The 27889-nt window shown below is 46.4% G+C and overlaps 6 non-coding genes and 50 pseudogenes across 6 annotated transcripts; all 56 read right to left on the bottom strand.

The window, feature by feature from the left end:
• Window positions 1-350: 350 nt before the first annotated feature.
• On the bottom strand, window positions 351-469 carry LOC148247785 (5S ribosomal RNA; annotated as a pseudogene).
• A 206-nt stretch (window positions 470-675) lies between these two features.
• Window positions 676-794, bottom strand: LOC148247786 (5S ribosomal RNA; annotated as a pseudogene).
• Window positions 795-999: 205 nt separating this feature from the next.
• On the bottom strand, window positions 1000-1117 carry LOC148247787 (5S ribosomal RNA; annotated as a pseudogene).
• Window positions 1118-1677: 560 nt separating this feature from the next.
• Window positions 1678-1796, bottom strand: LOC148247788 (5S ribosomal RNA; annotated as a pseudogene).
• Window positions 1797-2357: 561 nt separating this feature from the next.
• On the bottom strand, window positions 2358-2476 carry LOC148247789 (5S ribosomal RNA; annotated as a pseudogene).
• A 209-nt stretch (window positions 2477-2685) lies between these two features.
• LOC148247790 (5S ribosomal RNA) lies at window positions 2686-2804 on the bottom strand (annotated as a pseudogene).
• Window positions 2805-3008: 204 nt separating this feature from the next.
• On the bottom strand, window positions 3009-3126 carry LOC148247791 (5S ribosomal RNA; annotated as a pseudogene).
• A 236-nt stretch (window positions 3127-3362) lies between these two features.
• LOC148247792 (5S ribosomal RNA) lies at window positions 3363-3481 on the bottom strand (annotated as a pseudogene).
• A 561-nt stretch (window positions 3482-4042) lies between these two features.
• On the bottom strand, window positions 4043-4161 carry LOC148247793 (5S ribosomal RNA). The gene has a single exon (XR_015814977.1). It is a non-coding gene; the product is annotated as a 5S ribosomal RNA (ribosomal RNA).
• Window positions 4162-4369: 208 nt separating this feature from the next.
• LOC148247794 (5S ribosomal RNA) lies at window positions 4370-4488 on the bottom strand (annotated as a pseudogene).
• Window positions 4489-4692: 204 nt separating this feature from the next.
• LOC148247795 (5S ribosomal RNA) lies at window positions 4693-4810 on the bottom strand (annotated as a pseudogene).
• A 563-nt stretch (window positions 4811-5373) lies between these two features.
• LOC148247796 (5S ribosomal RNA) lies at window positions 5374-5491 on the bottom strand (annotated as a pseudogene).
• A 235-nt stretch (window positions 5492-5726) lies between these two features.
• Window positions 5727-5845, bottom strand: LOC148247797 (5S ribosomal RNA; annotated as a pseudogene).
• A 209-nt stretch (window positions 5846-6054) lies between these two features.
• Window positions 6055-6173, bottom strand: LOC148247798 (5S ribosomal RNA; annotated as a pseudogene).
• Window positions 6174-6377: 204 nt separating this feature from the next.
• On the bottom strand, window positions 6378-6496 carry LOC148247799 (5S ribosomal RNA; annotated as a pseudogene).
• Window positions 6497-7054: 558 nt separating this feature from the next.
• Window positions 7055-7173, bottom strand: LOC148247800 (5S ribosomal RNA). Its single transcript, XR_015815349.1, has one exon. It is a non-coding gene; the product is annotated as a 5S ribosomal RNA (ribosomal RNA).
• A 561-nt stretch (window positions 7174-7734) lies between these two features.
• Window positions 7735-7853, bottom strand: LOC148247801 (5S ribosomal RNA; annotated as a pseudogene).
• An 888-nt stretch (window positions 7854-8741) lies between these two features.
• Window positions 8742-8860, bottom strand: LOC148247802 (5S ribosomal RNA; annotated as a pseudogene).
• A 209-nt stretch (window positions 8861-9069) lies between these two features.
• LOC148247803 (5S ribosomal RNA) lies at window positions 9070-9188 on the bottom strand (annotated as a pseudogene).
• A 204-nt stretch (window positions 9189-9392) lies between these two features.
• Window positions 9393-9510, bottom strand: LOC148247804 (5S ribosomal RNA; annotated as a pseudogene).
• A 561-nt stretch (window positions 9511-10071) lies between these two features.
• On the bottom strand, window positions 10072-10190 carry LOC148247805 (5S ribosomal RNA; annotated as a pseudogene).
• A 286-nt stretch (window positions 10191-10476) lies between these two features.
• On the bottom strand, window positions 10477-10595 carry LOC148247806 (5S ribosomal RNA; annotated as a pseudogene).
• Window positions 10596-10800: 205 nt separating this feature from the next.
• Window positions 10801-10919, bottom strand: LOC148247807 (5S ribosomal RNA; annotated as a pseudogene).
• Window positions 10920-11480: 561 nt separating this feature from the next.
• On the bottom strand, window positions 11481-11599 carry LOC148247808 (5S ribosomal RNA; annotated as a pseudogene).
• Window positions 11600-12163: 564 nt separating this feature from the next.
• Window positions 12164-12282, bottom strand: LOC148247809 (5S ribosomal RNA; annotated as a pseudogene).
• Window positions 12283-12491: 209 nt separating this feature from the next.
• LOC148247810 (5S ribosomal RNA) lies at window positions 12492-12610 on the bottom strand (annotated as a pseudogene).
• An 819-nt stretch (window positions 12611-13429) lies between these two features.
• On the bottom strand, window positions 13430-13548 carry LOC148247811 (5S ribosomal RNA). The gene has a single exon (XR_015815341.1). It is a non-coding gene; the product is annotated as a 5S ribosomal RNA (ribosomal RNA).
• A 202-nt stretch (window positions 13549-13750) lies between these two features.
• On the bottom strand, window positions 13751-13869 carry LOC148247812 (5S ribosomal RNA; annotated as a pseudogene).
• Window positions 13870-14432: 563 nt separating this feature from the next.
• Window positions 14433-14551, bottom strand: LOC148247813 (5S ribosomal RNA; annotated as a pseudogene).
• A 206-nt stretch (window positions 14552-14757) lies between these two features.
• LOC148247814 (5S ribosomal RNA) lies at window positions 14758-14876 on the bottom strand (annotated as a pseudogene).
• A 204-nt stretch (window positions 14877-15080) lies between these two features.
• LOC148247815 (5S ribosomal RNA) lies at window positions 15081-15198 on the bottom strand (annotated as a pseudogene).
• A 561-nt stretch (window positions 15199-15759) lies between these two features.
• On the bottom strand, window positions 15760-15877 carry LOC148247816 (5S ribosomal RNA; annotated as a pseudogene).
• Window positions 15878-16082: 205 nt separating this feature from the next.
• LOC148247817 (5S ribosomal RNA) lies at window positions 16083-16201 on the bottom strand. The gene has a single exon (XR_015815923.1). It is a non-coding gene; the product is annotated as a 5S ribosomal RNA (ribosomal RNA).
• Window positions 16202-16758: 557 nt separating this feature from the next.
• LOC148247818 (5S ribosomal RNA) lies at window positions 16759-16877 on the bottom strand (annotated as a pseudogene).
• A 205-nt stretch (window positions 16878-17082) lies between these two features.
• LOC148247819 (5S ribosomal RNA) lies at window positions 17083-17201 on the bottom strand (annotated as a pseudogene).
• A 558-nt stretch (window positions 17202-17759) lies between these two features.
• On the bottom strand, window positions 17760-17878 carry LOC148247820 (5S ribosomal RNA; annotated as a pseudogene).
• A 562-nt stretch (window positions 17879-18440) lies between these two features.
• LOC148247821 (5S ribosomal RNA) lies at window positions 18441-18559 on the bottom strand (annotated as a pseudogene).
• Window positions 18560-18768: 209 nt separating this feature from the next.
• Window positions 18769-18887, bottom strand: LOC148247822 (5S ribosomal RNA; annotated as a pseudogene).
• Window positions 18888-19091: 204 nt separating this feature from the next.
• On the bottom strand, window positions 19092-19209 carry LOC148247823 (5S ribosomal RNA; annotated as a pseudogene).
• Window positions 19210-19770: 561 nt separating this feature from the next.
• Window positions 19771-19889, bottom strand: LOC148247824 (5S ribosomal RNA). Its single transcript, XR_015815814.1, has one exon. It is a non-coding gene; the product is annotated as a 5S ribosomal RNA (ribosomal RNA).
• A 205-nt stretch (window positions 19890-20094) lies between these two features.
• Window positions 20095-20213, bottom strand: LOC148247825 (5S ribosomal RNA; annotated as a pseudogene).
• An 823-nt stretch (window positions 20214-21036) lies between these two features.
• Window positions 21037-21155, bottom strand: LOC148247826 (5S ribosomal RNA; annotated as a pseudogene).
• Window positions 21156-21360: 205 nt separating this feature from the next.
• LOC148247827 (5S ribosomal RNA) lies at window positions 21361-21479 on the bottom strand. The gene has a single exon (XR_015815855.1). It is a non-coding gene; the product is annotated as a 5S ribosomal RNA (ribosomal RNA).
• A 208-nt stretch (window positions 21480-21687) lies between these two features.
• On the bottom strand, window positions 21688-21806 carry LOC148247828 (5S ribosomal RNA; annotated as a pseudogene).
• Window positions 21807-22016: 210 nt separating this feature from the next.
• On the bottom strand, window positions 22017-22135 carry LOC148247829 (5S ribosomal RNA; annotated as a pseudogene).
• Window positions 22136-22339: 204 nt separating this feature from the next.
• Window positions 22340-22457, bottom strand: LOC148247830 (5S ribosomal RNA; annotated as a pseudogene).
• Window positions 22458-23018: 561 nt separating this feature from the next.
• Window positions 23019-23137, bottom strand: LOC148247831 (5S ribosomal RNA; annotated as a pseudogene).
• A 204-nt stretch (window positions 23138-23341) lies between these two features.
• On the bottom strand, window positions 23342-23460 carry LOC148247832 (5S ribosomal RNA; annotated as a pseudogene).
• A 567-nt stretch (window positions 23461-24027) lies between these two features.
• Window positions 24028-24146, bottom strand: LOC148247833 (5S ribosomal RNA; annotated as a pseudogene).
• Window positions 24147-24350: 204 nt separating this feature from the next.
• On the bottom strand, window positions 24351-24469 carry LOC148247834 (5S ribosomal RNA; annotated as a pseudogene).
• Window positions 24470-25028: 559 nt separating this feature from the next.
• LOC148247835 (5S ribosomal RNA) lies at window positions 25029-25147 on the bottom strand (annotated as a pseudogene).
• Window positions 25148-25352: 205 nt separating this feature from the next.
• On the bottom strand, window positions 25353-25471 carry LOC148247836 (5S ribosomal RNA; annotated as a pseudogene).
• A 602-nt stretch (window positions 25472-26073) lies between these two features.
• Window positions 26074-26192, bottom strand: LOC148247837 (5S ribosomal RNA; annotated as a pseudogene).
• Window positions 26193-26401: 209 nt separating this feature from the next.
• Window positions 26402-26520, bottom strand: LOC148247838 (5S ribosomal RNA; annotated as a pseudogene).
• A 204-nt stretch (window positions 26521-26724) lies between these two features.
• LOC148247839 (5S ribosomal RNA) lies at window positions 26725-26842 on the bottom strand (annotated as a pseudogene).
• Window positions 26843-27252: 410 nt separating this feature from the next.
• On the bottom strand, window positions 27253-27370 carry LOC148247840 (5S ribosomal RNA; annotated as a pseudogene).
• Window positions 27371-27889: the final 519 nt, after the last annotated feature.

The raw sequence follows: 27889 nt of genomic DNA on the forward strand, positions 1-27889 counted from the left end.
AAGACGAGGACTTCCTAAGAAAATGGGTGAAATATAAGGACTTCGCAGGAGGTCACCCATCCTAGTGCTTCTCTCGCCCAAGCACCCTTAACTTGCGGAGTTCTGATAGAATCCGTTGCATTGGTGCTGGTATGATTGCTCATGTTTCATTCTGGGCTGCAAATACATACACTTTTTCTCCCTCCATCCCCCCTCCCGTCATTTGTTTCCTTGTGCGTGCACTCTGCATCTCTCTTTCTCGTTCTAATATCAATTAAAATGCCCCTGCTTCTTGACTCACATTTGCGTATAAACCAGTGGACCCTAGTTCCAGTCGCGCGTAACGTCGAACGACCCGTCTGAAAAAAATATTAGTGCTACACAAAGACTTCCCAGGAGGTCACCCATCCGAGTACTACTCTCGCCCAAGCACACTTAACTGCGGAGTTCTGATGGGATCCGGTGCATTAGTGCTGGTATGATCGCACCCATTTAGTTTTGCGCTGCAAATACATAAACTCTTTCTCCTTCCATCCCCCCTCCCGTCATTTGTTTCCTTGTGCGTGCACTCTGCATCTCTCTTTCTCGTTCTAATATCAAGTAATATGCCCCGGCACCGTGACTCACCTTTGCAAATGAACCAGCGGTTTATAATTCCATTCGCGCGTAACGTCGAACAACCCATCCGAAAAAAAATAAGAGCAACATGAGGGCTTCCCAGGTGGTCACCCATCCGAGTACTACTCTCGCCAAAGCACACTTAACTGCGGAGTTCTGATGGGATCTGAAGCTTTAGTGCTGGTATAATAGCACCTGTTTAATTTCGCGCTGCAAATACATACACTCCTTCTCTTTTCTTCCCCCTCCCGTCATTTGTTTCCTTGTGCGTTCACACTTCACCTCTCATTCTGTTTCTAATATCTATTGAAATGCCCCTGCTTCTTGACTCACATTTACGTATAAACTAGCGGACCCTAGTTCCAGACGCGCGTAACGTCGAACAACCCGTCTGAAAAAAAATTGGTGCGACACGAGGACTTCTCAGGAGGTCAACCATCCGAGTACTAATCTCGCCAAGCACACTTAACTGCGGAGTTCTGATGGGATCTGGGGCTTTAGTGCTGGTATGATCCCACCTGTTTAATTTCGCGTTGCAAATACATACACTCCTTCACCTTTCTTCCCCCTCCCGTCATTTGTTTTCTTGTGCGTTCACACTTCACCTCTCATTCTCGTTCTAATATCGATTAAATGCCCCTGCTTCTTGACTCACATTTGCGTATAAACCAGTGGACCCTAGTTCCAGACGCGCGTAACGTCGAACGACCCGTCTGAAAAAAAAAATTGGTGCGACACGAGGACTTCACAAGAAAATTGGTGAAATATAAGGACTTCGCAGGAGATAACCCATGCTAGTACTACTCTCGCTCAAGTACCCTTACCTACGGAGTTCTGATAGAATCCGTTGCATTAGTGTTGGTATGATCGCACCTGTTTCATTTCGTGCTGAAAATACATACACTCCTTCTCCTTCCCTCCCCCTCCCATCAATTGATTCCTTGTGCGTTCACACTGCACCTCCCCTTCTCGTTCTAATATCGATTAAAATGCCCCTGTTTTTTGACTCACATTTGAGTATAAACCAGCAGACCCTAGTTCCAGTCAAGCGTAACATTAAACGACCGGTCTGAAAAAAAAATGGTGCGACACGAGGACTTCTCAGGAGGTCACCCATCCGGGTACTACTCTCGCCCAAGCACACTTAACTGCGGAGTTCTGATGGGATCCGGTGCATTAGTGCTGGCATGATCACACACATTTAATTCCGCGCTGCAAATACATAAACTCCTTCTCCTCTCTTGCCCCTCCCGTCATTTGTTTCCTTGTGCGTGCGCACTGCACCTCCCGTGCTCGTTCTATTATCAAGTAAAATGCTACGGTGCCGTAACTCACATTTGCGAATAAAACTGAGGACCATAATTCAAGTCGCGCGTATCGTCGAAAGAATCATCTGCAAAAAAATGGGTGCAACACGAGGACTTCCTAAGAAAATGGGTGAAATATAAGGACTTCGCAGGAGGTCACCCATCCTAGTGCTACTCTCGCCCAAGCACCCTTAACTTGCAGAGTTCTGATAGAATCCGTTGCATTGATGCTGGTATGATTGCTCATGTTTCATTCTGCGCTGCAAATACATACAATTTTTCTCCCTCCACCCCCCTCCCGTCATTTGTTTCCTTGTGCGTGCACTCTGCATCTCTTTTTCTCGTTCTAATATCGACTAAAATGCCCCTGCTTCTTGACTCACATTTGCGTATAAAGCAGTGGACCCTAGTCCCAGTCGCGCGTAACGTCGAACGACCCGTCTGAAAAAAAAATTAGTGCGACACGAGGACTTCCCACAAGGTCTCTAATCCGAGTACTACTCTCGCCCAAGCACACTTAACTGCGGAGTTCTGATGGGATCCGGTGCATTACTGCTGGTATGATCGCACCTGTTTAATTTCGCGCTGCAAATATGTAAACTCCTTATCCTTTCTTCCCCTTCCCGTCATTTGTTTCCTTGTGCGTGCGCACTGCACCTCTCGTTCTCATTCAAATATCAAGTAAAATGCTACGGCGCCGTGACTCACATTTGCGAATAAATCTGCGGACCATAATTAAAGTCGCGCGTAACGTCGAACGACAAATTTGAAAAAAAGAAAATGGGTGCAACACGAGAACTTCCCAGGAGGTAACCCATCATTGTACTACTTTCTCCAAAGCACACTTAACTGCGGAGTTCTGATGGGATCCGGTGCATTTGTGCTGGTGTGACCGCACCTGTTTAATTTTGTGCTGAAAATACATACACTCCTTCTTCCCTCCCCCCCTCCCATCATTTGTTTCCTTGTGCGTTCACACTGCACCTCTCCTTCTCATTCTAATATCGATTAAAATGCCCTTGATTCTTGACTCACATTTGCGTATAAACCAGCGGACCATAGTTCTAGTCACGCGTAACGTCGAACGACCCATCTGAAAAAAAATTGTTGCGATACGAGGACTTCCCAAGAGTTCACCCATTCGAGTACTACTCTCGCCCAAGCACACTTAACTGCAGAGTTCTGATGGGATCCAGTGCATTAGTGCTGGTATGATGCCACTTGTTTAATTTTGCGCTTCAAATACATACACTCCTTCTCTTTTCTTCCTCCTCCCGTCATTTGTTTCCTTGTGCGTGCGCATTGCACCTCCCGTACTCGTTCTAATATCAAGTAAAATGCCACGACGCTGTGACTCACATTTGCGAATAAACCTGCGGACCATAAATAAAGTCGCGCGTAACGTCGAAAGATTCATCTGCAAAAAGATGGGTGCAACACGAGGACCTCCCAAGAAAATAGCTGAAATATAAGGACTTCACAGGAGGTCACCCATCCGAGTACTTTTCTCGCCCAAGCACACTTCACTGCGAAGTTCTGATGGGATCCGGTGCATTAGTGCTGGTATGATCGCACCCATTTAATTCCACGCTGCAAATACATAAACTCCTTCTCCTTTCTTCCCCCTCCCGTCATTTGTTTCCTTGTGCGTGCGCACTGCACCTCCTGTGCTCGTTCTAATATCAAGTAAAATGCTACGGTGCCGTGACTCACATTTGCGAATAAACCTGAGGACAATAATTCAAGTCGCGCGTATCGTCGAAAGAATCATCTGCAAAAAAATGGGTGCAACACGAGGACTTCCTAAGAAAATTGGTGAAATATAAGGACTTCGCAGGAGGTCACCCATCCTAGTGCTACTCTCGCCCAAGCACCCTTAACTTGCGGAGTTCTGATAGAATCCGTTGCATTGGTGCTGGTATGATCGCTCATGTTTCATTATGCGCTGCAAATACATACACTTTTTCTCCCTCCATCCCCCCTTCCGTCATTTGTTTCCTTGTGCGTACACTCTGCATCTCTCATTCTCGTTCTAATATCGATTAAAATGCCCCTTCTTCTTGACTCACAATTGCGTATAAACCAGCGGACCCCAGTTCCAGTCGCGCGTAACGTCGAACGACCCGTCTGAAAAAAAATTGGTGCGACACGAGGACTTCCCAGGAGGTCACCCATCCGAGTACTAATCTCGCCCAAGCACACTTCACTGCGAAGTTCTGATGGGATCCGGTGCATTAGTGCTGGTATGATCGCACCTGTTTAATTTCGCACTGCAAATACATAAACTCATTCCCCTTTCTTCCCCCTCCCGTCATTTGTTTCCTTTTGCGTGCGCACTGCACCTCCCGTTCTCGTTCTACTATCAAGTAAAATACCACGGGCCGTGACTCACATTTGCGAATAAACCTGAGGATAATAATTCAAGTCGCGCGTAACGTCGAACGGCACATCTGAAAAAAAGAAAATGGGTACAACACGAGAACTTCCCAGGAGGTAACCCATCATTGTACTACTTTCTCCAAAGCACACTTAACTGCGGAGTTCTGATGGGATCCGGTGCATTTGTGCTGGTGTGACCGCACCTGTTTAATTTTATGCTGAAAATACATACACTCCTTCTTCCCTCCCCCCCTCCCATCATTTATTTCCTTGTGCGTTCACACTGCACCTCTCCTTCTCGTTCTAATATCGATTAAAATGCCCATGATTCTTGACTCACATTTGCGTATAAACCAGCGGACCATAGTTCTAGTCACGCGTAACGTCGAACGACCCATCTGAAAAAAAATTGTTGCGATACGAGGACTTCCCAAGAGTTCACCCATTCGAGTACTACTCTCGCCCAAGCACACTTAACTGCAGAGTTCTGATGGGATCCAGTGCATTAGTGCTGGTATGATGCCACTTGTTTAATTTTGCGCTTCAAATACATACACTCCTTCTCTTTTCTTCCTCCTCCCGTCATTTGTTTCCTTGTTCGTGCGCATTGCACCTCCCGTACTCGTTCTAATATCAAGTAAAATGCCACGACGCTGTGACTCACATTTGCGAATAAACCTGCGGACCATAAATCAAGTCGCGCGTAACGTCGAAAGATTCATCTGCAAAAAGATGGGTGCAACACGAGGACCTCCCAAGAAAATAGGTGAAATATAAGGACATCGCAGGAGGTCACCCATCCGAGTACTTTTCTCGCCCAAGCACCCTTAACTGCGGAGTTCTGATAGAATCCGTAGCATTAGTGCTAGTATGATCCCTCATGTTTCATTCTGCACTGCAAATACATACACTCTTTCTCCTTCCATCCCCCCTCCCGTCATTTGTTTCCTTGTGCGTGCACTCTGCATCTCTCTTTCTCGTTCTAATATCGATTAAAATGCCCCTGCTTCTTGACTCACATTTGCGTATAAACCAGTGGACCCTAGTTCCAGTCGCGCGTAACGTCGAACGACCCGTCTGAAAAAAAAAATTAGTGCGACACGAGGACTTCAAGGAGGTCACCCATTCGAGTACTAATCTCGCCCAAGCACACTTCACTACGGAGTTCTGATGGGATCCAGTGTATTAGTGCTGGTATGATCACACCTGTTTAATTTTGCGCTACAAATACATAAACTCATTCCCCTTTCTTCCCCCTCCCGTCATTTGTATCCTTGTGCATGCGCACTGCACCTCCCGTTCTCGTTCTAATATCAAGTAAAATACTACAGTGCCGTGACTCACATCTGCGAATAAACCTGAGGACCATAATTCAAATCGCGCGTAACGTCGAAAGAATCATCTGCAAAAAAATGGGTACAACACGAGGACTTCACAAGAAAATGGGTGAAATATAAGGACTTCGCAGGAGGTAACCCATCCGAGTACTACTCTCGCCCAAGCACACATAACTGCGGAGTTCTGATGGAATCCGGTGCATTAGTGCTGGTATGATCGAACCTGTTTAATTTCGCGCTGCAAATACATAAACTCCTTCTCCTTTCTTCCCCCTCCCGTCATTTGTTTCCTTGTGCGTGCGCACTGCACCTCTCGTTCTCGTTCAAATATCAAGTAAAATGCCACGGCGCCGTGACTCACATTTGCGAATAAATCTGCGGACCATAATTAAAGTCGCGCGTAACGTCGAACGGCACATCTGAAAAAAAGAAAATGGGTGCAACACGAGAACTTCCCAGGAGGTAACCCATCATTGTACTACTTTCGCCAAAGCACACTTAACTGCGGAGTTCTGATGGGATCCGGTGCATTTCTGCTGGTGTGACCACACTTGTTTAATTTCCATCTGAAAATAAATACACTCCTTCTTCCCTCCCCCCCTCCCATCATTTGTTTCCTTGTGCGTTCACACTGCACCTTTCCTTCTCGTTCTAATATCGATTAAAATGCCCCTGATTCTTGACTCACATTTGCGTATAAACCAGCGGACCATAGTTCCAGTCGCGCTTAACGTCGAACGACCCGTCTGAAACAAAATTTGTGCGACACGAGGACTTCCCAGGTGATCACCAATCCGAGTACTACTCTCGCCCAAGCACACTTAACTGCAGAGCTCTGATGAGATCCAGTGCATTAGTGCTGGTATGATTGCACCCGTTTAATTTCGCGCTGTAAATACATAAACTCCTTCTCCTTTCTTACCCCTCCCGTCATTTGTTTCCTTGTGCGTGCGCACTGCACCTCCCGTGCTCGTTCTAATATCAATTAAAATGCTACGGTGCCGTAACTCACATTTGCGAATAAACCTGAGGACCATAATTCAAGTCGCGCGTATCGTCGAAAGAATCATCTGCAAAAAAATGGGTGGAACACAAGGACTTCCTAAGAAAATGGGTGAAATATAAGGACTTCGCAGGGGGTAACCCATGCTAGTACTACTCTCGCCAAAGCACCCTTACCTACGGAGTTCTGATAGAATCCGTTGCATTAGTGCTGGTATGATCGCACCTGTTTCATTTCGTGCTGAAAATACATACACTCCTTCTCCTTCCCTCCCCCTCCCATCAATTGTTTCCTTGTGCGTTCACACTGCACCTCTTCTTCTCCTTCTAATATCGGTTAAAATGCCCCTGCCTCTTGACTCACATTTGCGTATAAACCAGCGGACCCTAGTTCCAGTCGCGCGTAACGTCGAACGACCCATCTGAAAAAAATTGGTGCGACACGAGGACTTCCCAGGAGGTCACCCATCCGAGTACTACTCTCGCCCAAGCACACTTAACTACGTAGTTCTGATGGGATCCGGTGCATTAGTGCTGGTATGATCGCACCCATTTAATTTTGCGCTGCAAATACATAAATTCCTTCTCCTTTCTTCCCCCTCCCGTCATTTGTTTCCTTGTGCGTGCGCACTGCACCTCCCGTGCTCGTTCTAATATCAAGTAAAATGCTACGGTGCCGTGACTCACATTTGCGAATAAACCTGAGGACCATAATTCAAGTCGCGTGTAACGTCGAAAGAATTATCTGCAAAAAAATGGGTGCAACACGAGGACTTCCTAAGAAAATAGGTGAAATATAAGGACTTCGCATGAGGTCACCCATCCTAGTGCTACTCTCGCCCAAGCACCCTTAACTTGCGGAGTTCTGATACAATCCGTTGCATTGGTGCTGGTATGATTGCTCATGTTTCATTCTGCGCTGCAAATACATACACTCTTTCTCCCTCCATCCCATCTCCCATCATTTGTTTCCTTGTGCGTGCACTCTGCATCTCTCCTTCTTGTTCTAATATCAAGTAAAATGCCCTGGCATCATGACTCACCTTTGCGAATGAACCAGCGGTTTATAATTGCATTCGCGCGTAACGTCGAATGATCCATCTGAAAAAAAATGGGTGCAACACGAGGACTTCCAAGGAGGTCACCAATCCGAGTACTACTCCCGCCCAAGCACACTTAACTGCTAAGTTCTGATGGGATACGGTGCATTAGTGCTGGTATGATGGCACCTATTTAATTTCGCGCTGCAAATACGTACACTCCTTCTCCTTTCTTCCCCTTCCCGTCATTTGTTTCATTGTGCATGTGCACTGCACCTCTCGTTCTCGTATAAATATCAAGTAAAATGCCACGGCGCAGTGACTCACATTTTCGAATAAATCTGCGGAATATAATTAAAGTCGCGCGTAACGTCGAAAGGCACATCTGAAAAAAAAAATGAGTGCAACACGAGAACTTCCCAGGAGGTCACCCATCATTGAACTACTTTCGCTAGAGCACACTTAACTGCGGAGTTCTGATGGGATATGGAGCTTTAGTGCTGGTATGATCGCACCTGTTTAATTTCACGCTGCAAATACATACACTCCTTCTCCTTTCTTCCCCCTCCCGTCATTTGTTTCCTTGTGCGTGCGCACTACACCTCCCGTGCTCATTCTATTAACAAGTAAAATGCTACGGTGCCGTAACTCATATTTGCGAATAAACGTGAGGACCATAATTCAAGTCGCGCGTATCGTCAAAAGAATCATCTGCAAAAAAATGGGTGCAACACGAGGACTTCCTAAGAAAATGGGTGAAATATAAGGACTTCGCAGGAGGTCACCCATCCTAGTGCTTCTCTCGCCCAAGCACCCTTAACTTGCGGAGTTCTGATAGAATCCGTTGCATTGGTGCTGGTATGATTGCTCATGTTTCATTCTGCGCTGCAAATAGATAAACTTTTTGTCCCTCCATCCCCCCTCCCGTCATTTGTTTCCTTGTGCGTGCACTCTGCATCTCTCTTTCTCGTTCTAATATCAATTAAAATGCCCCTGCTTCTTGACTAACATTTGCGTATAAACCAGTGGACCCTAGTTCCAGTCGTGCGTAACGTCAAACGACCCGTCTGAAAAAAAAAATGGTTCGACAAGAGGACTTCGCAGGAGGTAACCCATCCGAGTACTACTCTCGCCCAAGCACACATAACTGCGGAGTTCTGATGGAATCCGGTGCATTAGTGCTGGTATGATCGAACCTGTTTAATTTCGCGCTGCAAATACATAAACTCCTTCTCCTTTCTTCCCCCTCCCGTCATTTGTTTCCTTGTGCGTGCGCACTGCACCTCTCGTTCTCGTTCAAATATCAAGTAAAATGCCACGGCGCCGTGACTCACATTTGCGAATAAATCTGCGGACCATAATTAAAGTCGCGCGTAACGTCGAGCGGCACATCTGAAAAAAAGAAAATGGGTGCAACACGAGAACTTCCCAGGAGGTAACCCATCATTGTACTACTTTCGCCAAAGCACACTTAACTGCGGAGTTCTGATGGGATCTGGTGCATTTGTGCTGGTGTGACCGCACCTGTTTAATTTCGTGCTGAACATACATACACTCCTTCTTCCCTCCCCCCCTCCCATCATTTGTTTCCTTGTGCGTTCACACTGCACCTCTCCTTCTCGTTCTAATATCGATTAAAATGCCCCTGATTCTTGACTCACATTTTCGTATAAACCAGCGGACCATAGTTCCAGTCGCGCGTAACGTCGAACGACCCACATGAAAAAAAATTGTTGCGATACGAGGACTTCCCAAGAGGTCACCCATCCGAGTACTACTCTCGCCAAAGCACACTTAACTACAGAGTTCTGATGGGATCCAGTGCATTAGTGCTGGTATGATGCCACTTTTTTAATTTTGCGCTTCAAATACATACACTCCCTCTCTTTTCTTCCTCATCCCGTTATTTGTTTCCTTGTGCGTGCGCACTGCACCTCCCGTACTCGTTCTAATATCAAGTAAAATGCAACGGCGCCGTGACTCACATTTGCGAATAAACCTGCGGACCATAAATCAAGTCGCGCGTAACGTCGAAAGAATCATCTGCAAAAAGATGGGTGCAACACGAGGACCACCCAAGAAAATGGGTAAAATATAAGGACTTCGCAGGAGGTCACCCATCCGAGTACTTTTCTCGTCCAAGCACCCTTAACTGCGGAGTTCTGATAGAATCCGTTGCATTAGTGCTGGTATGATCCCTTATGTTTCATTCTGCACTGCAAATACATACACTCTTTCTCCTTCCAACCCCCCTCCCGTCATTTGTTTCCTTGTGCGTGCACTCTGCATCTCTCTTTCTCGTTCTAATATCAAGTAATATGCCCCGGCACCGTGACTCACCTTTGCAAATGAACCAGCGGTTTATAATTCCATTCGAGCGTAATGTCGAACAACCCATCCGAAAAAAAATAGGTGCAACACGAGGACTTCCCAAGTGGTCACACATCCGAGTACTACTCTCGCCCAAGCACACTTAACTGCAGAGTTCTGATGGGATACGAAGCTTTAGTGCTTGTATGATCGCACCTGTTTAATTTTGCGCTGCAAATACATACACTCCTTCTCCTTTCTTCCCATCCCCCATCATTTGTATCCTTGTGCGTTCACACTTCACCTCTCATTCTCGTTCTAATATCGACTAAAATGCTCCTGCTTCATGACTCACATTTGTTTCCTTGTGCGTGCACTCTTCATCTCTCTTTCTCGTTCTAATATCATGTAATATGCCCCGGCACCGTGACTCACCTTTGCAAATGAACCAGCGATTTATAATTCCATTCGCGCGTAACGTCGAATAACCCATCCGAAAAAAAATTGGTGCAACACGAGGGCTTCCCAAGTGGTCACCGATCCGAGTACTACCCTCGCCCAAGCACACTTAACTACGGGGTTCTGATGGGATCCGGAGCTTTACTGCTGGTATCATCGCACCTGTTTAATTTCGCGCTGCAAATACATACACTCCTTCTCCATTCTTCCCCCTCCCGTTATTTGTTTCCTTGTGCGTTCACACTTCACCTCTCATTCTCGTTCTAATATCGATTAAAATGCCCCTGCTTCTTGACTCAGATTTGCGTATAAACCAGCGGACCCTAGTTCCAGACGCACGTAACGTTGAACGACCCGTCTGAAAAAATATTGGTGCGACACGAGGACTTCCCAGGAGGTCACCCATCCGAGTACTAATATCGCCCAAGCACACTTAACTGCGGAGTTCTGATGGGATCCGGTGCATTAGTGCTGGTATAATAATATCTGTTTAATTTAGCGCTGCAAATACATAAACTCATTCCCCTTTGTTCCCCCTCCTGTCATTTGTTTCCTAGTGCGTGCGCACTGCACCTCCCATTATCGTTCTAATATCAAGTAAAATACTACAGCGCCGTGACTCACATTTGCGAATAAACCTGAGGACCATAATTCAAGTCGCGCGTATCGTCGAAAGAATCATCTGTAAAAAAATCGGTGCAACACGAGGACTTCCTAAGAAAATGGGTGAAATATAAGCACTTCGCAGGAGGTCACCCATCCTAGTGCTACTCTCGCCCAAGCACCCTTAACTTGCGGAGTTCTGAAAGAATCCGTTGCATTGGTGTTGGTATGATTGCTCACGTTTCATTCTGCACTGCAAATACATAAACTTTTTCTCCGTCCATCCCCCCTCCCGTCATTTGTTTCCTTGTGCGTGCACTCTGCATCTCTGCTTCTCGTTCTAATATCGATTAAAATGCCCCTGCTTCTTGACTTACATTTGCGTATAAACCACCGGACCCTAGTTCCAATCGCGCGTAACGTCGAACGACCCGTCTGAAAAAAAATATGTGCGACACGAGGACTTCCCAGGAGGTCACCCATCCGAGTACTACTCTCGCCCAAGCACACTTAACTGCGGAGTTCTGATGGAATCCGATACATTAATGCTGCAATGATCACACCCGTTTAATTCCGCGCTGCAAATACATAAGTTCCTTCTCATTTCTTCCCCCTCCCATCATTTATTTCCTTGTGCGTGCGCACTGCACCTCCCGTGCTCGTTCTAATATCAAGTAAAATGCTACGGTACCGTGACTCACATTTGCGAATAAACCTGAGGACCATAATTCAAGTCGCGCGTATCGTCGAAAGAATCATCTGCAAAAAAATGGGTGCAACACGAGGACTTCTTGAGAAAATGGGTGAAATATAAGGACTTCGCAGGAGGTCACCCATCCTTGTGCTACTCTCGCCCAAGCACCCTTAACTTGCGGAGTTCTGATAGAATCCGTTGCATTGGTGTTGGTATGATTGCTCATGTTTCATTCTGCGCTGCAAATACATACACTTTTTTTCCCTCCATCCCTCCTCCCGTCATTTGTTTCCTTGTGCGTGCACTCTGCATCTCTCCTTCTCGTTCTAATATCGATTAAAATGCCCCTACTTCTTGACTCACATTTGCGTATAAACTAGTGGACCCTAGATCCAGTCGCGCGTAACATCGAAGGACCCGTCTGAAAAAAAAAAATTAGTGCGACACGAGGAGTTCCCAGGAGGTCACCCATCCGAGTACTACTCTCGCCCAAGCACACTTATCTGCGGAGTTCTGATAGGATCCGGTGCATTAGGGCTGGTATGATCGCACCAGTTTAATTTCGCGCTGCAAATACATAAACTCCTTCTCCTTTCTTCCCCCTCCCGTCATTTGTTTCCTTGTGCGTGCGCACTGCACCTCTCGTTCTCGTTCAAATATCAAGTAAAATTCTACGGCGCCGTGACTCACATTTGCGAATAAATATGCGGACTATAATTAAAGTCGCGCGTAACGTCGAACTGCACATCTGAAAAAAAGAAAATGGGTGCAACACGAGAACTTCCCAGGAGGTAACCCATCATTGTACTACTTTCGCCAAAGCACACTTAACTTCGGAGTTCTGATGGGATCCGGTGCATTTGTGCTGGTGTGACCGCACCTGTTTAATTTTGTGCTGAAAATACATACACTCCTTCTTCCCTCCCCTCCTCCCATCATTTGTTTCCTTGTGCGTTCACACTGCACCTCTCCTTCTCGTTCTAATATCGATAAAAATGCCCCTGATTTTTGACTCACATTTGCGTATAAACCAGCGGACCATAGCTCCAGTCGCGCGAAACGTCGAACGACCAATCTGAAGCACACTTAACTGCAGAGTTCTGATGGGATCCAGTGCATTAGTGCTGCTATGATGCCACTTGTTTAAATTTGTGCTTCAAATACATACACTCCTTCTCTTTTCTTCCTCCTCCCGTCATTTGTTTCCTTGTGCGTGCGCACTGCACCTCCCGTACTCGTTCTAATATCAAGAAAAATACCACGGCGCCGTGACTCAAATTTGCGAATAAACCTGCGGACCATAAATCAAGTCGCACGTAACGTCGAAAGAATCATCTGCAAAAAGATGGGTGCAACACGAGGACCTCCCAAGAAAATAGGTGAAATATAAGGACTTCGCAGGAGGTCCCCCATCCGAGTACTTTTCTCGCCCAAGCACCCTTAACTGTAGAGTTCTGATAGAATCCGTTGCATTAGTCCTGGTATGATCCTTCATGTTTCATTCTGCACTGTAAATACATACACTCTTTCTCCTTCCATCCCCCCTCCCGTCATTTGTTTCCTTGTGCGTGCACTCTGCATCTCTCTTTCTCGTTCTAATATCAAGTAATATGCCCCGGCACCGTGACTCACCTTTGCAAATGAACCAGCGGATTATAATTCCATTCGCGCGTAACGTCGAACAACCCATCCGAAAAAAAATAGGTGCAACACGAGGGCTTCCCAAGTGGTCACCCATCCGAGTACTACCCTCGCCCTAGCACATTTAACTGCGGAGTTCTTATGGGATCCGGAGCTTTAGTGCTAGTATGATCGCATCTGTTTAATTTCACGCTGCAAATACATACACTCCTCCTTTCTTCCCCCTCCTGTCATTTGTTTCCTTGTGCGTTCACACTTCACCTCTTATTCTCGTTCTAATATCGATTAAAATGCCCCTGCTTCTTGACACACATTTGCGTTTAAACCAGCGAACCGTAGTTCGAGACGCGCGTAACGTCGAACGACCTGTCTGAAAAAAAATTGGTGCGACACGAGGACTTCCGAGGAGGACACCCATCCGAGTACTAATCTCGCCCAAGCACACTTAACTGCGGAGTTCTGATGGGATCCGGTGCATTAGTGCTGTTATGATCGCACCTGTTTAATTTCACGCTGCAAATACATAAACTCATTCTCCTTCCTTCCCCCTCCTGCCATTTGTTTCCTTGTGCGTGCGCACTGCACCTCCCGTGCTCGTTCTAATATCAAGTAAAATGCTACAGTGCCGTGACTCACATTTGCGAATAAACCTGAGGACCATAATGCAAGTCGCGCGTATCGTCGAATGAATCATCTGCAAAAAAATGGGTGCAACACGCGGACTTCCTAAGAAAATGGGAGAAATATAAGGACTTCGCAGGAGGTCACCCATCCTAGTGCTTCTCTCGCCCAAGCACCCCTAACTTGCGGAGTTCTGATAGAATCCGTTGCATTGGTGCTTGTATGATTGCTCATGTTTCATTCTGCGCTGCAAATACATACACTTTTTCTCCCTCCATCCCCCCTCCCGTCATTTGTTTCCTTGTGCGTGCACTCTGCATCTCTCATTCTCGTTCTAATATCGATTAAAATGCCCCTTCTTCTTGACTCACATTTGCGTATAAACCAGTGGACCCTAGTTCCAGTCGCGCGTAACGTCGAACGACTCGTCTGAAAAAAAAAATTAGTGCGACACGAGTACTTCCCAGGAGGTCACCCATCCGAGTACTACTCTCGCCCAAGCACACTTATCTGCGGAGTTCTGATGGGATCTGGTTCATTAGTGCTGGTATGATCGCACCAGTTTAATTTCGCGCTGCAAATACAAAAACTCCTCCTTTCTTCCCCCTCCCGTCATTTGTTTCCTTGTGCGTGCGCACTGCACCTCTCGTTCTCGTTCAAATATCAAGTAAAATGCCATGGCACCGTGACTCACATTTGCGAATAAATCTGCGGACCATAATTAAAGTCGCGCGTAACATCGAACGGCACATTTAAAAAAAAGAAAATGGGTGCAATACGAGAACTTCCTAGGAGGGAACCCATCATTGTACTACTTTCGCCAAAGCACAGTTAACTTCGGAGTTCTGATGGGATCCGGTGCATTTGTACTGGTGTGACCGCACCTGTTTAATTTCGTGCTGAAAATACATACACACCTTCTTCCCTCCCCCCCTCCCATCATTTGTTTCCTTGTGCGTTCACACTGCACCTCTCCTTCTCGTTGTAATATCGATAAAAATGCCCCTGATTTTTGACTCACAATTGTGTATAAACCAGCGGACCATAGTTCCAATCGTGCGTAACGTCGAACGACCCATCTGAAAAAAAATTGTTGCGATACGAGGACTTCCCAAGAGGTCACCCATCCGAGTACTACTCTCGCCCAAGCACAATTAACCGCAGAGTTCTGATGGGATCCAGTGCATTAGTGCTGGTATGATGCCACTTGTTTAATTTTGCGCTTCAAATACATACACTCCTTCTCTTTTCTTCCTCCTCCCGTCATTTGTCTCCTTGTGCGTGCGCACTGCACCTCCCGTACTCGTTCTAATATCAAGTAAAATGCCACGGGGCCGTGACTCAAATTTGCGAATAAACCTGCAGACCATAAATCAAGTCGCGCGTAACGTCAAAAGAATCATCTGCAAAAAGATGGGTGCAACACGAGGACCTTCCAAGAAAATCGGTGAAATATAAGGACTTCACTAGAGGTCACCCATCCGAGTACTTTTCTCGCCCAAACACCCTTAACTGCGGAGTTCTGATAGAATCCGTTGCATTAGTGCTGGTATGATCCCTCATGTTTCATTCTGCACTGCAAATACATACACTCTTTCTCCTTTCATCCCCCCTCCCATCATTTGTTTCCTTGTGCGTGCACTCTGCATCTCTCTTTCTCGTTCTAATATCAAGTAATATGCCCTGGCACCGTGACTCACCTTTGCAAATGAACCAGCGGTTTATAATTTCATTCGCGCGTAACGTCGAACAACACATCCGAAAAAAAATAGGTGCAACACGAAGGCTTCCCAAGTGGTCACCCATCCGAGTACTACCCTCGCCCAAGCACACTTTACTACGGAGTTCTGATGGGATCCGGAGCTTACTGCTGGTATGATCGCACCTATTTAATTTCGCGCTGCAAATACATACACTCCTTCTCCTTTCTTCCCCCTCCCGTCATTTGTTTCCTTGTGCGTTCACACTTCACCTCTCATTCTCGTTCTAATATCGATTAAAATGCCCCTGCTTCTTGACTCACATTTGCGTATAAACCAGCGGACCCTAGTTCCAGACGCGCATAACGTCGAACGACCCGTCTGAAAAAAAATTGGTGCGACACGAGGACTTCCCAGGAGGTCACCCATCCGAGTACTAATCTCGCCCAAGCACACTTCACTGCGGAGTTCTGATGGGATCCGGTGCATTAGTGCTGGTATGATCGCACCTGTTTAATTTTGCGCTGCAAATACATAAACTCATTCTCCTTTCTTCCCTCTCCCGTCATTTTTTTCATTGTGCGTGCGCACTGCACCTCCCGTTCTCGTTCTAAATCAAGTAAAATGCTACAGCGCCGTGACTCACATTTGCGAATAAACCTGAGGACCATAATTCAAGTCGCGCGTATCGTCGAAAGAATCATCTACAAAAAAATGGGTGCAACACGAGGACTTCACAAGAAAATGGGTGAAATATAAGGACTTCGCATGAGGTAACCCATGCTAGTACTACTCTCGCCCAAGCACCCTTACCTACGGAGTTCTGATAGAATCCGTTGCGTTAGTGCTGGTATGATCGCACCTGTTTCATTCCGTGCTGAAAATACATACACTCCTTCTCCTTCCCTCCCCCTCCCATCAATTGTTTCCTTGTGCGTTCACACTGCACTTCTCCTTCTCGTTCTAATATCGATTAAAATGCCCCTGCTTCTTGACTAACCTTTGCGTATAAACCAGCGGACCCTAGTTCCAGTCGTGCGTAGTGTCGAATGACCTGTCTGAAAAAAATTGGTGCGATACGAGGACTTCCCAGGAGGTCACCCATCCAAGTACTACACTCGCACAAGCACACATAACCGCGGAGTTCTGATCGGATCCGGTGCATTAGTGCTGGTATGATCGCACCTGTTTAATTTCGCGCTGTAAATACATACACTCCTTCTCCTTTCTTCCCCCTCCCATCATTTGTTTCCTTGTGCGTTCACACTTCACCTCTCATTCTCGTTTTAATATCGATTAAAATACCCCTGCTTCTTGACTCACATTTGCGTATAAACCAGTGGACCCTAGTTCCAGACGCACGTAACGTCGAACGACCCGTCTGAAAAAAAATTTGTGCGACACGAGGACTTCCGAGGAGGTCACCCGTCCGAGTACTAATGTCTCCAAAGCACACTTAACTGCGGAGTTCTGATGGGATCCGGTGCATTAGTGCTGGTATGATCGCACCTGTTTAATTTTGCGCTGCAAATACATAAACCCATTCTCTTTTCTTCCCCCTCCCTTCATTTTTTTCCTTATGCGTGCGCACTGCACCTCCCGTTCTCGTTCTAATATCAAGTAAAATGCTACAGCACCGTGACTCACATTTGCGAATAAACCTGAGGACCATAATTCAAGTCGCCCGTATCGTCGAAAGAATCATCTGCAAAAAAATGGGTGCAACATGAGGACTTCACAAGAAAATGGGTGAAATATAAGGACTTCGCAGGAGGTAACCCATGCTTGTACTACTCTCGCCCAAGCACCCTTACCTACGGAGTTCTGATAGAATCCATTGCATTAGTGCTGGTATGGTCGCACCTGTTTCATTTCGTGCTGAAAATACATACACTCCTTCTCCTTCCCTCCCCCTCCCATCAATTGTTTCCTTGTGCGTTCACACTGCACCTCTCCTTCTCGTTCTAATATCGATTAAAATGCCCCTGCTTCTTGACTCACATTTGCGTATAAACCAGCGGACCCTAGTTCCAGTCGCGCGTAGCGTCGAACGACCTGTCTGAAAAAAATTGGTGCGATAGGAGGACTTCCCAAGAGGTCACCCATCCGAGTACTACTCTCGCACATGCACACTTAACTGCGGAGTTCTGATGGGATCCGGTGCATTAGTGCCGGTATGATCGCACCTGTTTAATTTCGCGCTGCAAATACATAAACTCCTTCTCCTTTCTTCCCCCTGCCGTCATTTATTTCCTTGTGCGTGCGCACTGCACCTACCGTGCTCGTTCTAATATCAAGTAAAATGCTACGGTGCCGTGACTCACATTTGCGAATAAACCTGAGGACCATAATTCAAGTCGCGCGTATAGTCGAAAGAATCATCTGCAAAAAAATCGGTGCAACACGAGGACTTCCTAAGAAAATGGGTGAAATATAAGGACTTCGCAGGAGGTCACCCATCCTAGTGCTTCTCTCGCCCAAGCACCTTTAACTTGCGGAGTTCTGATAGAATCCGTTGCATTGGTGCTGGTATGATTGCTCATGTTTCATTCTGCGCTGCAAATACATACACTTTTTCTCCCTCCATCCCCCCTACCGTCATTTGTTTCCTTGTGCGTGCACTCTGCATCTCTCCTTCTCGTTCTAATATCGATTAAAATGCCCCTGCTTCTTGACTCACATTTGCGTATAAACCAGTGGACCCTAGTTCCAGTCGCGCGTAACGTCGAACGACCCGTCTGAAAAAAAAATTAGTGCGACACGAGGAATTCCCAAGAGGTCACCCATCCGGGCACAACTCTCGCCCAAGCACACTTAACTGCGGAGTTCTGATGGGATCCGGTGCATTAGTGCTGGTATGATCACACCTTTTTAATTTTGCGCTGCAAATTAATAAACTCCTTCTCCTTTTTTCCCCCTCCTGTCATTTGTTTCCTTGTGCGTGCGCACTGCACCTCTCGTTCTCGTTCAAATATCAAGTAAAATGCCACGGCGTCGTGACTAACATTTGCGAATAAATCTGCCGACCATAATTAAAGTCGCGCGTAACGTCAAACGGCACATCTGAAAAAAAGAAAATGGGTGCAACACGAGAACTTCCCAGGAGGTAACCCATCATTGTACTACTTTCACCAAACCACACTTAACTGCGGAGTTCTGATGGGATCCGGTGCATTTGTGCTGGTGTGACCCCACCTATTTAATTTTGTGCTGAAAATACATACACTCCTTCTTCCCTCCCCCCCTCCCATCATTTGTTTCCTTGTGCGTTCACACTGCACCTCTCCTTCTCGTTCTAATATCGATTAAAATGCCCCTGATTCTTGACTCACATTTGCGTATAAACCAGCGGACCAAAGTTCCAGTCGCGCTTAACGTCGAACGACCCATCTGAAAAAAAATTGTTGCGATACGATGACTTCCCAAGAGGTCACCCATCCGAGTACTATTCTCGCCCAAGCACACTTAACTGCAGAGTTCTAATGGGATCCAGTGCAGTAGTGCTGGTATGATGCCACTAGTTTAATTTTGCGCTTCAAATATATACACTCATTCTATTTTCTTCCTCATCCCATCATTTGTTTCCTTGTGCGTGCGCACTGCACCTCCCGTACTCGTTCTAATATCAAGTAAAATGCCACGGTGCCGTGACTCACATTTGCGAATAAACCTGCGGACCATAAATCAAGTCGCGCGTAACGTCGAAAGAATCATCTGCAAAAAGATGGGTGAAACACGAGAACCTCCCAAGAAAATGGGTGAAATATAAGAACTTCGCAGGAGGTCACCCATCCGAGTACTTTTCTCGCCCAAGCACCCTTAACTACGGAGTTCTGATAGAATCCGTTGCATTAGTGCTGGTATGATCCCTCATGTTTCATTCTGCACTGCAAATACATACACTCTTTCTCCTTTCATCCCCCCTCCCATCATTTGTTTCCTTGTGCGTGCACTCTGCATCTCTCTTTCTCGTTCTAATATCAAGTAATATGCCCTGGCACCGTGACTCACCTTTGCAAATGAACCAGCAGTTTATAATTCCATTCGCGCGTAACGTCGAACAACCTATCCGAAAAAAAATTGGTGCAACACGAGGGCTTCCCAAGTGGTCACCCATCCGAGTACTACCCTCGCCCAAGCACACTTAACTGCGGAGTTCTGATGGGATCCGGAGCTTTAGTGCTGGTATGATTGCACCTTTTTAATTTCGCGCTGCAAATGCATACACTCATTCTCCTTTCTTCCACCTCCCATCATTTGTTTCCTTGTGCGTTCACACTTCACCTCTCATTCTCGTTCTAATATCGATTAAAATGCCCCTGCTTCTTGACTCACATTTGCGTATAAACCAGCGGACCCTAGTTCCAGACGAGCGTAACGTCGAATGACACGTCTGAAAAAAAATTGGTGCGACACGAGGACTTCCCAGGAGGTCACCCATCCGAGTACTAATCTCGCCTAAGCACACTTCACTGCGGAGTTCTGATGGGATCCGGTACATTAGTGCTGGTATGATCGCACCTGTTTAATTTTGCGATGCAAATACATAAACTCATTCCCCTTTCTTCCCCCTCCCGTCATTTGTTTCCTTGTGCGTGCGCACTGCATCTCCCGTTCTCGTTATAATATCAAGTAAAATGCTAAAGCGCCGTGACTCACATTTGCGAATAAACCTGAGGACCATAATTCAAGTCGCGCGTAACATCGAAAGAATCATCTGCAAAAAAATGGGTGCAACACGAGGACTTCACAAGAAAATGGGTGAAATATAAGGACTTCGCAGGAGGTAACCCATGCTAGTACTACTCTCGCCCAAGCACCCTTACCTACGGAGTTCTGATAGAATCCGTTGCATTAGTGCTGGTATGATCGCACCTGTTTCTTTTCGTGCTGAAAATACATCCACTCCTTCTCCTTCCCTCCCCCACCCATCAATTGTTTCCTTGTGCGTTCACACTGCACATCTCTTTCTCGTTCTAATATCGATTAAAATGGGAGCAACACGAGGACATCACAAGAAAATGAGTGAAATATAAGGACTTCGCAGGAGGTAACCCATGCTAGTACTACTCTCGCCCAAGAACCCTTACCTACGGAGTTCTGATAGAATCCGTTGCATTAGTGCTGGTATGACCGCGCCTGTTTCATTTCGTGCTGAAAATACATACACTCCTTCTCCTTCCCTCCCCCTCCCATCAATTGTTTCCTTGTGCGTTCACACTGCACCTCTCTTTTTCGTTCTAATATCGATTAAAATGCCCCTACTTCTTGACTCACATTTGCGTATAAACCAGTGGACCCTAGTTCCAGTCCTGCGTAACGTCGAACGACCCGTCTGAAAAAAAATTTTTGCGACACAAGGACTTCCCAGGAGGTCACCCATCCGAGTACTACTCTCGCCAAAGCACACTTAACTGCGGAGTTCTGATGGGATCCGGTGCATTAATGCTGGTATGATCACACCTATTTCATTTTGTGCTGAAAATACATACACTCTTTCTCCTTCCCTCCCCCTCCCATCAATTGTTTCCTTATGCGTTCACATTGCACCTCTCCTTCTCATTCTAATATCGATTAAAATGCCCCTGCTTCTTGACTCACATTTGCGTATAAACCAGCGGACCCTAGTTCCCGTCGCGCGTAACGTCGAACAACCTGTCTGAAAAAAAATTGGTGCAACACGAGAAGTTCCCAGGAGGTCACCCATCCGAGTACTACTCTCGCCCAAGCACACTTAACTACGGAGTTCTAATGGGATCCGGTGCATTAATGCTGGTATGATCGCACCCGTCTAATACCACGCTGCAAATACATATACTTTTTCTCCCTCCATCCCCCCTCCCGTCATTTGTTTCCTTGTGCGTGCACTCTGCATCTCTCTTTCTCGTTCTAATATCGATTAAAATGCCCATGCTTCTTGACTCACATTTGCGTATAAATCAGTGGACCCTAGTTCCAGTCACGCGTAACGTCGAACGACCCGTCTGAAAAAAAAAATTAGTGCGACACGAGGACTTCCCAAGAGGTAACTCATTCGAGTACTACTCTCGCCCAAGCACATTTAACTGCGGAGTTCTGATGGGATCCGGTGCATTAGTGCTGGTATGATCGCACCTGTTTAATTTCGCGCTACAAATACATAAACTCCTTCTCCTTTCTTCCCCCTCCCATCATTTGTTTCCTTGTGCGTGCGCACTGCACCTCTCGTTCTCCCTCAAATATCAAGTATAATGCCACGGTGCCGTGACTCACATTTGCAAATAAATCTGCGGACCATAATTAAAGTCGCGCGTAAGGTCGAACGGCACATCTGAAAAAAAAGAAAATGGGTGCAACACGAGAACATCCAAGGAGGTAACCCATCATTGTACTACTTTCGCCAAAGCACACTTAACTGCGGAGTTCTGATGGGATCCGGTGCATTTGTGCTGGTGTGACCGCACCTGTTTAATTTCGTGCTGAAAATACATACACTCCTTCTTCCCTCCCCCCCTCCCATCATTTGTTTCCTTGTGCGTTCACACTGCACCTCTCCTTCTCGTTCTAATATCGATTAAAATGCCCCTGATTCTTGACTCACATTTGCGTATAAACCAGCGGACCATAGTTCCCGTCGTGCATAACGTCGAACGACTCATCTGAAAAAAAATTGTTGCGATACGAGAACTTCCCAAGAGGTCACCCATCCAAGTACTACTCTCGCCCAAGCACACTTAACTGCAGAGTTCTGATGGGATCCAGTGCATTAGTGCTGGTATGATGCCACTTGTTTAATTTTGTGCTTCAAATACATACACTCCTTCTCTTTTCTTCCTCCTCCCGTCATTTGTTTCCTTGTGCGTGCGCACTGCACCTCCCGTACTCGTTCTAATATCAAGTAAAATGCCACGACGCCGTGACTCACAATTGTGAATAAACCTGCGGACCGTAAATCAAGTCACGCGTAACGTCGAAAGAATCATCTACAAAAAGATGGGTTCAACACGAGGACCTCCCAAGAAAATGGGTGAAATATAAGGACTTCGCAGGAGGTCGCCCATCCGAGTACTTTTCTCGCCCAAGCACCCTTAACTGCGGAGTTCTGATAGAATCCGTTGCATTAGTGCTGGTATGATCCCTCATGTTTCATTCTGCACTGGAAATACATACACTCTTTCTCCTTCCATCCCCCCTCCCGTCATTTGTTTCCTTGTGCGTGCACTCTACATCTCTCTTTCTCGTTCTAATATCAAGTAATATGCCCCGGCACCGTGACTCACCTTTGCAAATGAACCAGCGGTTTATAATTCCATTCGCGCGTAATGTCGAACAACCCATCCGAAAAAAAATAGGTGCAACACGAGGGCTTCCCAAGTGGTCACCCATTCGAGCACTACTCTCGCCCAAGCACACTTAACTGCAGAGTTCTGATGGGATCCGAAGCTTTAGTGCTAGTATGATCGCACCTGTTTAATTTTGCGCTGCAAATACATACACTCCTTCTCCTTTCTTCCCATCCGATCTTTTGTATCCTTTGCGTTCACACTTCACCTCTCATTCTCGTTCTAATATCGACTAAAATGCCCCTGCTTCATGACTCACATTTGCGTATAAACCAGCGGACCATAGTTCCAGACGCGCGTAACGTCGAACGACCCGTCTGAAAAAAAAATTAGTGTGACAAGAGGACTTCACAGGAGGTCACCCATCCGAGTACTAATCTCGCCCAAGCACACTTAACTGCGGAGTTCTGATGGGATCCGGTGCATTAGTGCTGGTACGATCGCAAGTGTTTAATTTTGCGCTGCTAATACATAAACTCATTCCCCTTTCTTCCCCCTCCCGTCATTTGCTTTTTTGTGCGTGCGAACTGCACCTGTCGTTCTCGTTCAAATATCAAGTAAAATGCCACGGCGCCGTGACTCACATTTGCGAATAAATCTGCAGACCATAATTAAAGTCGCGCGTAACGTCGAACGGCACATCTGAAAAAAAGAAAATGGGTGCAACACGAGGACTTCGCAAGAAAATTGGTGAAATATAAGGACTTCGCAGGAGGTAACCCATGCTAGTACTACTCTCGCCCAAGCACCCTTACCTACAGAGTTCTGATAGAATCCGTTGCATTAGTGCTGGTATGATCGCACCTGTTTCATTTCGCGCTGCAAATACATACACTCCTTCTCCTTTCTTCGCCCTCCCGTCATTTGTTTCCTTGTGCGTGCGCACTGCACCTCTTGTTCTCGTTCAAATATCAAGTAAAATGCCACGGCGCCGTGACTCACATTTGCGAATAAATCTGCGGACCATAATTCAAGTCGCGCGTGACGTCGAACGGCACATCTGAAAAAAAGAAAATGGGTGCAACACGAGAACTTCCCAGGAGGTAACCCATCATTGTACTACTTTCGCCAAAGCACACTTAACTGCAGAGTTCTGATGGGATCCGGTGCATTTGTGCTGGTGTGATCGCACCTGTTTAATTTCGTGCTGAAAATACGTACACTCCTTCTTCCCTCCCCCCCTCCCATCATTTGTTTCCTTGTGCGTTCACACTGCACCTCTCATTCTCGTTCTAATATCGATTAAAATGCCCCTGATTCTTGACTCACATTTGTGTATAAACCAGCGGACCATAGTTCCAGTCGCGCATTACGTCGAACGACCCGTCTGAAAAAAAATTGGTGCGACACAAGGACTTCCCAGGTGGTCACCAATCCGATAACTACTCTCGCCCAAGCACACTTAACTGCAGAGTTCTGATGGGATCCAGTGTATTAGTGCTGGTATGATCGCACCCATTTAATTCCGCGCTGCAAATACATAAACTCCTTCTCCTTTCTTCCCCCTCCCGTCATTTGTTTCCTTGTGCGTGCGCACTGCACCTCCCGTGCTCGTTTTAATATCAATTAAAATAGCACGGTGCCGTGACTCACATTTGCGAATAAACCTGCGGACCATAAATCAAGTCACGCGTAACGTCGAAAGAATCATCTGCAAATAGATGGGTGCAACACGAGGACCTCCTAAGAAAATGGGTGAAATATAAGGACTTCGCAGGAGGTCACCCATCCGAGTACTTTTCTCGCCCAAGCACCCTTAACTGCGGAGTTCTGATAGAATCCGTTGCATTAGTGCTGGTATGATCCCTCATGTTTCATTCTGCACTGCAAATACATACACTCTTTCTCCTCCCATTCCCCCTCCCATCATTTGTTTCCTTGTGCGTGCACTCTGCACTCTCTTTCTCGTTCTAATATCAAGTAATATGCCCCGGCACCGTGACTCACCTTTGCAAATGAACCAGCAGTTTATAATTCCATTCGCGCGTAACGTCGAACAACCCATCCGAAAAAAAATTGGTGCAACACGAGGGCTTCCCAAGTGGTCACCCATTCGAGTACTACTCCCGCCCAAGCACACTTAACTGCGGAGTTCTGATGGGATATGGAGCTTTAGTGCTGGTATGATCGCACCTGTTTAATTTCACGCTGCAAATACATACACTCTTTCTCCTTTCTTCCCCCTCCCGTCATTTGTTTCCTTGTGCGTTCACACTTCACCTCTCATTTTCGTTCTAATATCGATTAAAATGCCCCTGCTTCTTGACTCACATTTGTGTATAAACCAGCGGACCCTAGTTCCAGACGTGCGTAACGTCGAACGACCCATCTGAAAAAAAATTGGTGCGACACGAGTTCTTCCCAGGAGGTCACCCATACGAGTACTAATCTCGCCCAAGCACACATAACTGCGGAGTTCTGATGGGATCCGGTGCATTAGTGCTGGTATGATCGCACCTGTTTAATTTCGCGCTGCAAATACATAAACTCATTCCCCTTTCTTCCCCCTCCCGTCATTTGTTTCCTTGTGCGTGCGCACTTCACCTCCCTTTCTCGTTCTAATATCATGTAAAATGCCACGGCACCTTCCGTGCTCGTTCTAATATCAAGTAAAATGTTACGGTGCCGTGACTCACATTTGCGAATAAACCTGAGGACCATAATTCAAGTCGCGCGTATTGTCGAAACAATCATCTGCAAAAAAATGGGTGCAACACGAGGACTTCCTAAGAAAATTGGTGAAATATAAGGACTTCGCAGGAGGTCACCCATCCTAGTGCTACTCTCGCCCAAGCACCCTTAACTTGCGGAGTTCTGATAGAATCCGTTGCATTGGTGCTGGTATGATTGCTCATGTTTCATTATGCGCTGCAAATACATACACTTTTTCTCCATCCATCCCCCCTCCCGTCATTTGTTTCCTTGTATGTGCACTCTGCATCTCTCCTTCTCGTTCTAATATCGATTAAAATGCCACTGCTTCTTGACCCACATTTGCGTATAAACCAGCGGACCCTAGTTCCAGTCGCGCGTAACGTTGAACGACCCGTCTGAAAAAAAATTGGTGCGACACGAGGACTTCCCAGGAGGTCACCCATCCGAGTACTACTCTCGCCCAAGCACACTTATCTGCGGAGTTCTGATAGGATCCGGTGCATTAGGGCTGGTATGATCGCACCCGTTTAATTCAACGCTACAAATACATAAACTCCTTCTCCTTTCTTCCCCCTCCCGTCATTTCTTTCCTTGTGCGTGCGCACTGCACCTCTCGTTCTCGTTCAAATATCAAGTAAAATGCCACGGTGCCGTGACTCACATTTGCGAATAAATCTGCGGACCATAATTAAAGTCGCGCGTAACGTCGAACTGCACATCTAAAAAAAAGAAAATGGGTGCAATACGAGAACTTCCGAGGAGGTAACCCATCATTGTACTACTTTCGCCAAAGCACACTTAACTGCGGAGTTCTGACGGGATCCGATGGATTTGTGCTGGTGTGACCGCACCTGTTTAATTTCATGCTGAAAATACATACACTCCTTCTTCCCTCCCCCCCTCCCATCATTTGTTTCCTTGTGCGTTCACACCGCACCGCTCCTTCTCGTTCTAATATCGATTAAAATGCCCCTGATTCTTGACTCACATTTGCGTATAAACCAGCGAACGATAGTTCCTGTCGCGCATAATGTCGAACGACCTATCTGAAAAAAAATTGTTGCGATACGGGGACTTCTCAAGAGGTCACCCATCCGAGTACTACTTTCGCCCAAGCACACTTAACTGCAGAGTTCTAATGGGATCCAGTGCATTAGTGCTGGTATGATGCCACTTGTTTAATTTTGCGCTTCAAATACATACACTCCTAATCTTTTCTTCCTCCTCCCGTCATTTATTTCCTTGTGCGTGCGCACTGCACCTCCCGTACTCGTTCTAATATCAAATAAAATGCCACGGCGCCGTGACTCACATTTGCGAATAAACCTGCGGACCATAAATCAAGTCGCGCGTAACGTCGAAAGAATCATCTGCAGAAAAATGGGTGCAACACGAGGACCTCCCAAGAAATTGGGTGAAATATAAGGACTTCGCAGGAGGTCACCCATCCGAGTACTTTTCTCGCCCAAGCACCCTTAACTGCGGAGTTCTGATAGAATCCGTTGCATTAGTGCTGGTATGATCCCTCATGTTTCATTCTGTACTGCAAATACATACATTCTTTCTCCTTCCATTTGAAAAAAAATTGTTGCGATACGGGGACTTCTCAAGAGGTCACCCATCCGAGTACTACTTTCGCCCAAGCACACTTAACTGCAGAGTTCTGATGGGATCCAGTGCATTAGTGCTGGTATGATGCCACTTATTTAATTTTACGCTTCAAATACATACACTCCTAATCTTTTCTTCCTCCTCCCGTCATTTATTTCCTTGTGCGTGCGCACTGCACCTCCCGTACTCGTTCTAATATCAAATAAAATGCCACGGCGCCGTGACTCACATTTGAGAATAAACCTGCAGACCATAAATCAAGTCGCGCGTAACGTCGAAAGAATCATCTGCAAAAAAATGGGTGCAACACGAGGACTTCACAAGAAAATGGGTGAAATATAAGGACTTCGCAGGAGGTAACCCATGCTAGTACTACTCTCGCCCAAGCACCCTTACCTACGGAGTTCTGATAGAATCCGTTGCATTAGTGCTGGTATGATGGCACCTGTTTAATTTCGCGCTGCAAATGCATACACTCCTTCTCCTTTCTTCCCCCTCCCGTCATTTGTTTCCTTGTGCGTTCACACTTCACCTCTCATTCTCGTTCTAATATCGATTAAAATGCCCCTACTTCTTGACTCACATTTGCTTATAAACCAGCGGACCCTAGT

Source organism: Carica papaya, chromosome 8, assembly GCF_054855325.1.
Source record: "Carica papaya isolate Zhongbai chromosome 8, ASM5485532v1, whole genome shotgun sequence".
NCBI classification, from domain to species: Eukaryota; Viridiplantae; Streptophyta; class Magnoliopsida; order Brassicales; family Caricaceae; genus Carica; species Carica papaya.